The sequence below is a fragment of the Phoca vitulina genome, unplaced genomic scaffold, assembly GCF_004348235.1.
Source record: "Phoca vitulina isolate PV1807 unplaced genomic scaffold, GSC_HSeal_1.0 scaffold72, whole genome shotgun sequence".
Classification (NCBI taxonomy): domain Eukaryota; kingdom Metazoa; phylum Chordata; class Mammalia; order Carnivora; family Phocidae; genus Phoca; species Phoca vitulina.
In genome coordinates, this window is record NW_022589775.1 from 1044332 (window position 1) to 1053767 (window position 9436).

A 9436-nucleotide genomic window follows, 5' to 3' on the forward strand; every position below is an offset into this window, starting at 1 on the left:
AAAACTTACATTCACACAAAAACCTATACACAAAAATTCGTAGCAGCCCTAAACTGAAACAACACAATTTGCTTTCAGTGTGTGAATAGATAAGCAAACTGTGGTACATCATGACAACAGAATACTACTCAACAATAAAAAGGAACTATTGAAGTACACTGCGACTTGGGTATATCTCAAGGCATAAACTTCTGAATCTTGATTTCAGATCAGGTCATGATCTCAGGGTAGTGGGATCGAGCTCCACATCAGGCTGCATGCTCAACAGGGAGTCTGCTTGAGATTCTCCCTCTCCCTCTGTTCCTCCCCCTACTCTGTCTCCCTCTATCTCTCTGTAACTCTAAAATAAATAAAATCTTAAAAAACATACCACCACTGCATGTCCAAAGGCCTAACACATTGCAGTGTTGACTTCCTATATCATTTATTCATTCACTGACTCATTAAATCAGCAATATTTATTGATCTTTCCATGTGCCAGAAGCCAGGAATGTATAGTAGCAAGAAAGATAGAATCTCTGTCCTCAAAGTTTAGAGTCCAGAGAAAGTGACAAGAATTCACATTCATGTAATTTATTACTGATTTATAAGATGCACTGGTCTAAGTTTTTTTACACATATCTTCTGCTTTATCTTTCAATCAACCTCTATGTTATTATTAGTATTTTTTTAAGTTTTTATTTAAATTCCAGGTAGTTAACATACAGTGCAATATTAGTTTCAGTTGTACAACTTAGTGATTCAGCACTTCCATACAACACCCGGTGCTCATCACAAGTGCCCTCCTTAAACCCCACCACCTATTTCCCCCATCCCACATCCACCCCTCCTCTGGTAACCATCAGTTTGTTCTCTATAGTTAAGAGTCTGTTTCTTGGTTGCCTCTCTCTCTCTTTTTTTCCTTACGATTCTTTGTTTTGTTTCTTAAATTCCAAATATGAGTGAAACCATATGGTATTTGTCTTTCTCTGACTGACTTATTTTGCTTAGCATAATGTTGTCTAGCTATATCCCCTTCATTGCAAAGGGCAAGATTTCATTCTTTTTGATGGCTGAGTGATATTCCATTGTATATATACACCACATCTTCTTTTCCATTCATCAGTCAATGGACATTTGGCTCTTTCCATAAGTTGGCTATTGTAGATAATGCTGCTGTAGACATCAGGGTGCATGTATCCCTTTGAATTAGTATTTTTGTATTTAGATAAATACCTAGGAGTGCAATTGCTGGATCAAAGGGTCGTTTTATTTTTAACATTTTGAGGATTGAGGAACCTCCATACTGTTTTCCAGAGTGACTGCACCAGTTTGCATTCCCCCCAAGAGTGTAAGAGGATTCCCCTCTCTCTGCATCCTCACCAACACCTGTTGTTTCTTGTGTTGTTAATTTTAGCCACTCTGATAGGTGTGTAACCATATGTTATAAATGAAAAAACTGATGCTTACAGAGCTAAGATAACCCAGACAGATTTGCCAAGCCAACAAATCACTGAATCAAAACTTGAACCCTAGTCCATTTTACCATAAAGTCTATGCTTTTTACCATAAAGTCTATGCTTTTAAGCAAAAACAATGGCTCTGACTATATATCTGTTCAACAAATATTAACAGAGCCAACTAAGAAGCAAACATTATCATTTTCCAGAGAAAAAGAGTAGAGGAAAAGACAAGATCCCTGCCTCTAGAGAGTCATTCTTCTCATAGGAAAGACAGACCATTAAACAAGTATACCAGTAAATCATTTAAGTCAAAGTAAAGATAATTTCTAGGGCGCCTGGGTGGCTCAGTTGGTTAAGCGACTGCCTTCGGCTCAGGTCATGATCCCAGAGTCCTGGGATCGAGTCCCACATCGGGCTCCTGGCTCAGCGGGCAGCCTGCTTCTCCCTCTGACCCTATCCCCTCTCATGCTCTTTCTCTCTCTCTCTCTCTCTCTCTCTCTCTCAAATAAATAAATAAATAAATAAAATCTAAAAAAAAAAAAAAGTAAAGATAATTTCTATAAAATACATAAAGCAGGACAAGTGCATAGGGAGGGAAGAGAATGATTGTCTGGAAAGTACTCTCTGAGAAAATGACATAAGATCTGAGACATGGATGATTTGAAAAAACAACAATGCCAAGATCTGGGAGAAGCATCCATAAGTCCAGAAAATCAAAGAGCAAATGCAAAGACCCTGAGATGGGACCAAGCTTATTGTGTCTGAGGATCATCAAGAACAGGGATTGGCAAACTGTGTTTTGTGGGCCAATCTGGCCCACAGCCTGTTTTTGTACAGCTCATTCATTATAAATGGATTTTATATTTTAAGTGGTTGAAGAAAATACAAGTACAATACATATAATATTTTGTGATACATAAAAATTATAGGAGATTCCATTTCAATCCTGAAAAGCTTTTATTGGAACACAGCCACGTTCATTTGTTTACATATTGTCTATCACTGCTTGTGGGCTGCAATGGCGGAATGGAGAAGTTGTAACAAAGACCATATGACTTAAAAAGACTAATATATTTACCATCTGTTCCTTGCAGAAAAAAAAATATGATGAAGAGGGTCAGTGTGAATGAAGGCAATTGCATAAGGAGGAAAAAAAGTCATAGGAGATGTATGAATAGGGTAGACATAAGGCAGCTCATGCAGGGCCTTGCAGGCCACAATAAAGGGCTTTAGATTTGACTGTTATTGAAAGGAGCATTTGGAAGGTATTGAGTAGGGAATTTGACTACAATTTTAAAAAGGCCCCTAGATGTTTTGTTAAGGGGTGGGGCAGCAAAAGAAGAGTAAGAATGAAAGCAGAGAACGCCGTCTGTGGTATCGTGCCATTTAAGGGAGAAGCGCTGGTGTCTTAAACTGGGGCGGTAGCAGAGCAGCTGGGTGAAGCATCCATTTAGAGTAGACAGGATTTTTTTTTTTTTTTTGCATCTATCTTTGTTGTTTTATTTATTTTTTTTAATTTTTTTATTGTTATGTTAATCCCCATACATTACATCATTAGTTTTAGATATAGTGTTCCATGATTCATTGTTTGTGCATAACACCCAGTGCTCCATGCAGAATGTGCCCTCCTCGATACCCATCACCAGGCTAACCCATCCTCCCACCCCCCTCCCCTCTAGAACCCTCAGTTTGTTTTTCAGAGTCCATCGTCTCTCATGGTTCTTCTCCCCCTCCGATTTCGCCCCCTTCATTCTTCCCCTCCTGCTACATTCTTCTTCTTTTTTTCTTTCTTAACATATATTGCATTATTTAGAGTAGACAGGATTTTTTGATGGCCAAGAAGTCAGATGTCAGAAACAGAGAGAAAGCAGGGAGGACTCTGAAGTTTCTAGCCTTATCAATGCGACAACTTTTGGAACTTTTTACCAAGATGGGGAAAACTGCAGAGTTGCTGGTTTGAAGGGAGAATCAAAAACTCTGTTTTAGACATAATAAACCTGACATGGCTGTTAAACCTCCACAGTTAATGCCAATTAGTCTAAAGAACATAAGAGTCTGAAACTCAGCAAAGAGATTAAAACTGCAAAAATACAGTTTTGCATCACTCTGTTGATGGAATTAAAGCCATGGGGCTAGATGGGATCACTTGGTAATGTGCTATGTAAGTAGAGTAGAGAAGACAGCAGAGCACCAAACCCAAAAGATGCTCCATTTTTCAGAGTTCCAAAGGTCAGGAGCATAACTAATTGACCAGCGAGGTAGGAAGAAAACCATGAAAGTATTTCATGGAAGAGGAATTGTCAGATACTTCTTAGAAAATAAGCAATATGAGGGCGCCTGGGTGGCTCAGTTGGTTAAGCGACTGCCTTCGGCTCAGGTCATGATCCTGGAGTCCCGGGATCGAGTCCCACTTCGGGCTCCCTGCTCGGCAGGGAGTCTGCTTCTCCCTCTGACCCTCTCATGCTCTCTCTGTCTCATTCTCTCTCTCAAATAAATAAATAAAATCTTTAAAAAAAAAAAAAAAGAAAATAAGCAATATGATAGTTCTTAAATTTTAAAACATTACCGTCTTAAAAAAAAATAAAACATTATCTTCTTATTATTATTTTCTCTTCATGGTGACCTGGTTTTCTTCTTCCTAACAAAGATCCCAAAACAATTTTTTAAATTATTATATTTTAGTGAACACAAATCTATGAACAAGGTCAGAAAACTATCATTCCATGAGTTCAGGAGATTCAGAAATTTTTCATTTAACTACCTTTACAAAGACAAGCAAGGAAGCTTAGGTTCCAGTCAATAACCAAATCTACTCTTGATTAAGTGACATTTTTTTAAAAACATAGTAAAGACAAATAACTCAATTTGCTGGGCAAGTCAATATCCTACAGACATGCCCATTACATATCCAGCACATCTTTACCGCTACTTTGCCAAGAATCTGAAAAATGAAGAAGTGACTAAAGAAAGGTGTAATATTTGAAAGCTCCAGAAAAGTCCCAATAGTTCATTTTGCCCTTGCTTCCCTAGCCTTTGGCGATGTGTCTAGGAAGAAGTTGCTATGGCTGAGGTCGAAGAGATTGCTGCCTAAAGTCCCCTCTGCTATCAACAGCCCCTAGTAGTGAATAACCTCAGTGTGCGTCACTATTGCTCCTAAGGGGTCCTGGTAAGTGTTCTGCTATTGCATAAGGAACTAAGGGACAGTAAAGTAAATGATCCAGGTTCTTATGGAATTTGAAGAATTTAACAACTCTGTATTTTGTAGCTGAGTAAATATAAATATGTGTGTGTGTATGCGCACTTCTTTTTTCCATTACAATTTTGTTTGATTTTTATGGAGAAAAACATTGTCCCATTCCAGTTCTGAAAATTCAATCAATCTTCAAGATCATTTATAACTGAGGCATCTGGTGGCTCAGTCAGTTGAGCACCTGAGTCTTGATTTTGGCTCAGGTCATGATCTCAGTGTCCTGGGATCAAGCCCCACGTCAGGCTCCACGCTCAGGTCAGAATCTGCTTGTCCCTCTCCCTCTGCCCCTCCCCCTTCTTTCTAAACTAAATAAAATCTTTTTAAAAAAATAAATAAATAAATTACTAATCATAACTTTTTTCTAAAATATTTTAACCCTTTATTTAAAAATCCACAGAAAAAAATCCACAAAATATCTCTTCATAATATTAAGTACTTGAAATACCATTTACTTTATATTCTCAAAACTCTTTAATGAATATATTTGTAGTTACCATGTAACAATTACTTACAATGTGGGAAACAAATTACATTTTGCTTCTGTGCTTTCATTTACCCAACGCACAGACTTATGATTTACAGATTTTTTTATTTTTTTATTTTTTTATTTTTTTATTATGTTATGTTAATCACCATACATTACATCATTAGTTTTTGCTGTAGTGTTCCATGATTCATTGTTTGCATATATAACTTTTGAGTCATTTGCCATGTTAATTAGCATTTTAATGACATTAGTTTCTACCATTTATAAATATTTAAAGGAGGAAAGATAGCTAGCTTTCATGGTTGCTTAACTATAGCCAGGAGAATGAACTGTACAATATTTAATGGTTAAATGTACTAAAAATAATGCCTGAAACTCCTCTCTCAATGTATTTCACTCTATACCCATCAATCATACGATTATATCTGATAAACATTAGATTAAAAATAATCTTTTGCAGGGACACCTCAATGGTTCAGTGAGTGGAGCATGCAACTTCTTGATTTTGGGGTCATGAGTTCAAGTCTCACGCTGGGTGTAGAGATTACTTAAAAAAATTAAAAAATAAAAAAATAAAAATCTTCTGCAAAATAACCATTAAGAAAGTGATTACCCAGAAAAATCAAAGGCATACTGTTATTAAGTAAAACAGAAAAATGTTAAGTCAAGATAAATTCCCTTTATTGTTTCTGCCCATTACAGGAAAGGAATTATATTTGTTAGTGAGTTTTGTTCTCTTCAGAACTGCATTTACTATTATCCAGAGTCTTCTGTGATCACCAAAGTTGGTACGTAGAGTGGAAGTCAGCATTCAGAATTGATTACATGACTTCTAAGAGGCAGACTCTGTACTAGATGTTGAATAATTAGAGACAAAGGCTCAGTTCCTGCCCTGAAAGAATTGACATTCCTTTGGGGAAAACACTCAAGCCCTATAAGCCAGAATGGAAGGTCACATAATCATTCCCAAAGAAAATAGGGTTGAGTCTCCCTAGTCCAGCGTTAGACACACTCATCTCAGTGACTAAGTAAACAGGAATAACTGTTCTTCTCCAGACTCTATTGAAATGCCAGATAAACAGATACCTTGCCAAGTGTTTTAAACACTTGAGTACTAATCCTCAAACCAGCTTTTGGTTTATGCATGTGAAGTCCTAGAGGAAGAAAATATTTAATACCTCATCCAAGGTTACATATGTAGAATTACAGGTTAAGATTCAACATCCCATCATATCACCCCACTTCCTCATCCATGCCTGCCTGGCATAAAAGCCAGCTTCTTTCTTCTAAAAAGCACAGTGCCCCACCCCCCATTGCTGGTTCAATTTATTTCAACCAACAAAAGTAATGGAAAAAGATCAAACATAGATTAAACATTTGTCTGATGGGGTGCCTGGGTGGCTCAGTCAGTTAAGCGTCTGCCTTCAGCTCAGATCACGATCCCAGGGTCCTGGGATGGAGCCCCACATCAGGCTCCCTGCTCAGTGGGGAGTCTGCTTCTCCCTCTACCCCTCCCCCCTGCTCGTGCTCTCTCTCTCTCATGCTCTCTCTCAAATAAATAAATATAATTAAAAAAATAAAAATAAACATTTGCCTAAGTGTTTAAGACTCTTTTTTTAGGATAGCTATTAATCTTTCATTAAAGCTCTACTCCAATTATCTCCTGACCATCACGCATACTCACACATCCCATGTAGGTGAAATTTATAAAATGAGGAGGATGAATTTCAAAATTGGGGTGTATTTTTTTATTTAAATTCAATTTAGTTAATACATAATGTATTATTATTTTCAGGGGGTAGAATTTAATGATTCCTCAGTTGCATATATCACCCAGTGCTCATTATATCAAGTGCCCTCCTAAATGCCCCTCACCCAATTACCCCATCCCCCCCACCCACCTCCCCTCCAGCAACCCTGTTTCTTTCCAATAGTTAAAAGTCTCTTATGGTTTATCTCCCTCTCTGTTTTTATCTTATTTTATTTTTCCTTCCCTTCCCTTATGTTCATCTGTTTTGTTTCTTAAATTCCACATATGAGTGAAATCTTATGATATTTGTCTTTCTCTGACTAATTTATTTCACTTAACATAATACCCTCCTAGTTCCATCCATGTTGTTGCAATAAATAAATAAATAAATAAATAAATAAATAAATAATAAAATAAAATAAAATGGTAAAAAAAATCAGGGTGTATTATAAATAATCCTTGCAGTAAAATGTCTCCCTCTGGCTTTAATTCTCTATAATTTTATCATAACTTCTTCTACAACTTCCCATTCTCTGATGGAATTTAATATCACATTATAAATGTTTTTTGGATAACAAACTTTTTGTTTGCAGGTCAATAAGATCACAGACATTTATAAATACCTATCCAAATAAACTCTAAACTCCATCACACCTCACCTCCGATAAGGACAATATACATTCCTAAAATCAATTGAATGATTGTCCCCAAGCCAGAGGATACTTAGAATTGGAGGTAAAGAGCATATAAAATTTTAAAAGATAATTAATGTGGAAAGTGAAATACATTCATCACTAAGCAATTCCATTCTACTTTAAAAAAAAAAATTTGAATAATTTAATTTTTGTAACTTAATGACAATAACATGTGATGGATTTCAATCTGATTCTCAAAATAATCTCGCAAAACTAGCCTCAAGAATTACCAAAAGAGGGGGCGCCTGGGTGGCTCAGTCGTTAAGCGTCTGCCTTCGGCTCAGGTCATGATCCCAGGGTCCTGGGATCGAGCCCCACATCGGGCTCCCTGCTAGGCGGGAAGCCTGCTTCTCCCTCTCCCACTTCCCCTGCTTGTGTTCCTTCTCTCGCTGTGTTTCTCTCTGTCAAATAAATAAATAAAATCGTTAAAAAAAAAAAAAAAGAATTACCAAAAGAGCTCTTTTTCATGGCACGTTGGAGGTGGTAGGCTGCATTAGGATGAAGCTGAACATCTCTTTCCCAGATCCTGACTGCCAGAAACTCAATGAAGTGGACAATGAACACAAACTTCGTACCTTTTATGAGAAGTTGCTGCTGATTCTCTGGGTGAAGAATGGAAAGGTCATGTGGTCTGACTCAGTGGTGGCAGTGAAAAACAAGGCTTCCCCATGAAGCAGGGTGTCTTGACCCAAGGTTGTGTCTGCCTGCTGCTGAGTAAGGGGCATTCCTGCTACAGAACAAGGAGGACTAGAGAAAGAAAGCACATATCTGTTCAGGGTTGAATTGTAGATGCCAATTTCAATGTTCTCAACTTGGTCACTGTAAATAAAAAAAAAAAAAAAAGCATGGAAGACATTCCTGGATTTACCAATACTGCTGTGCTTTGTCACCTGGGGCCCCAAAGAGCTAGCAGAATCCATAAACATTTCAATCTCTCTAAAGAAGATGTTGTCCACCACTATGTTGTGAGAAAACCCCTAAACAAAGAAGAACTCGAGAACCAAAGTGCCCAAGATTCAACGTCTTGTTACTCCCTGTGTCCTCCAGCACAAACTTTGGTGTATTGCTCTAAAGAAACAGGGTACTAAGAAAAATAAGGAAGAAGCTACAGAATATACTGAACTTTTGGCCAAGAGAATGTACGAGGCCAAAGAAAAACTCCAAGAACAGATTACCAAGAGACAGAAGCCATCCTCTCTGAGACCTTTTACCTCTAAGTCTGAGTCCCATCAAAAATGAGATTTTCTGGGAGGAGCAAGATGGGAGAGGAGTAGGAGACCTAAATTTCATCTGGTCCCAGGAATTCAGCTAGATAGGGATCAAACCATTCTGAACACCTACAAACTCAACAGGAGATGGAAGAAAAAAATAGCAGCAACTCTCTGAACAGAAAAGCGACCATGTTTTGGAAGAGTCATATTCTATCCCTTCATAGTAGCTAACCTTATTTTTGGTACATATATATAAGTTGTTCTCTGTTTAAAATTTTGGGATACAGTTTCTTCTTACAGACCAAAATATACCCTAAATCTGTGGTGTATGGCTTTGTTCTAGTCTCCTGCCTGATCACATTCTCTCCCTTTTTTTTTTTAAATCCTCTTCTTTCTTTTTTCAACCAACTTCTTATCAATTCCTTTTATAAAATCGTTTATAATTTTCATCTTTACAGTCATATTCCATCCCTTCATCGTATTTACCCTTATTTTTGTACATACATAAGATTTTCTTTCTTTAAAATTTTGGGAGGCACTTTCTTCTAACAGACCAAAATATTCCCAAAACCTAGTGTGTGGCACTGATCCATGCACCAGC

At 37.4% G+C, this 9436-nt stretch overlaps 1 pseudogene; it reads left to right on the plus strand.

Moving 5' to 3' along the window:
* The first annotated feature begins 8122 nt into the window (after window positions 1-8122).
* LOC116625050 lies at window positions 8123-8863 on the plus strand (annotated as a pseudogene).
* Window positions 8864-9436: the final 573 nt, after the last annotated feature.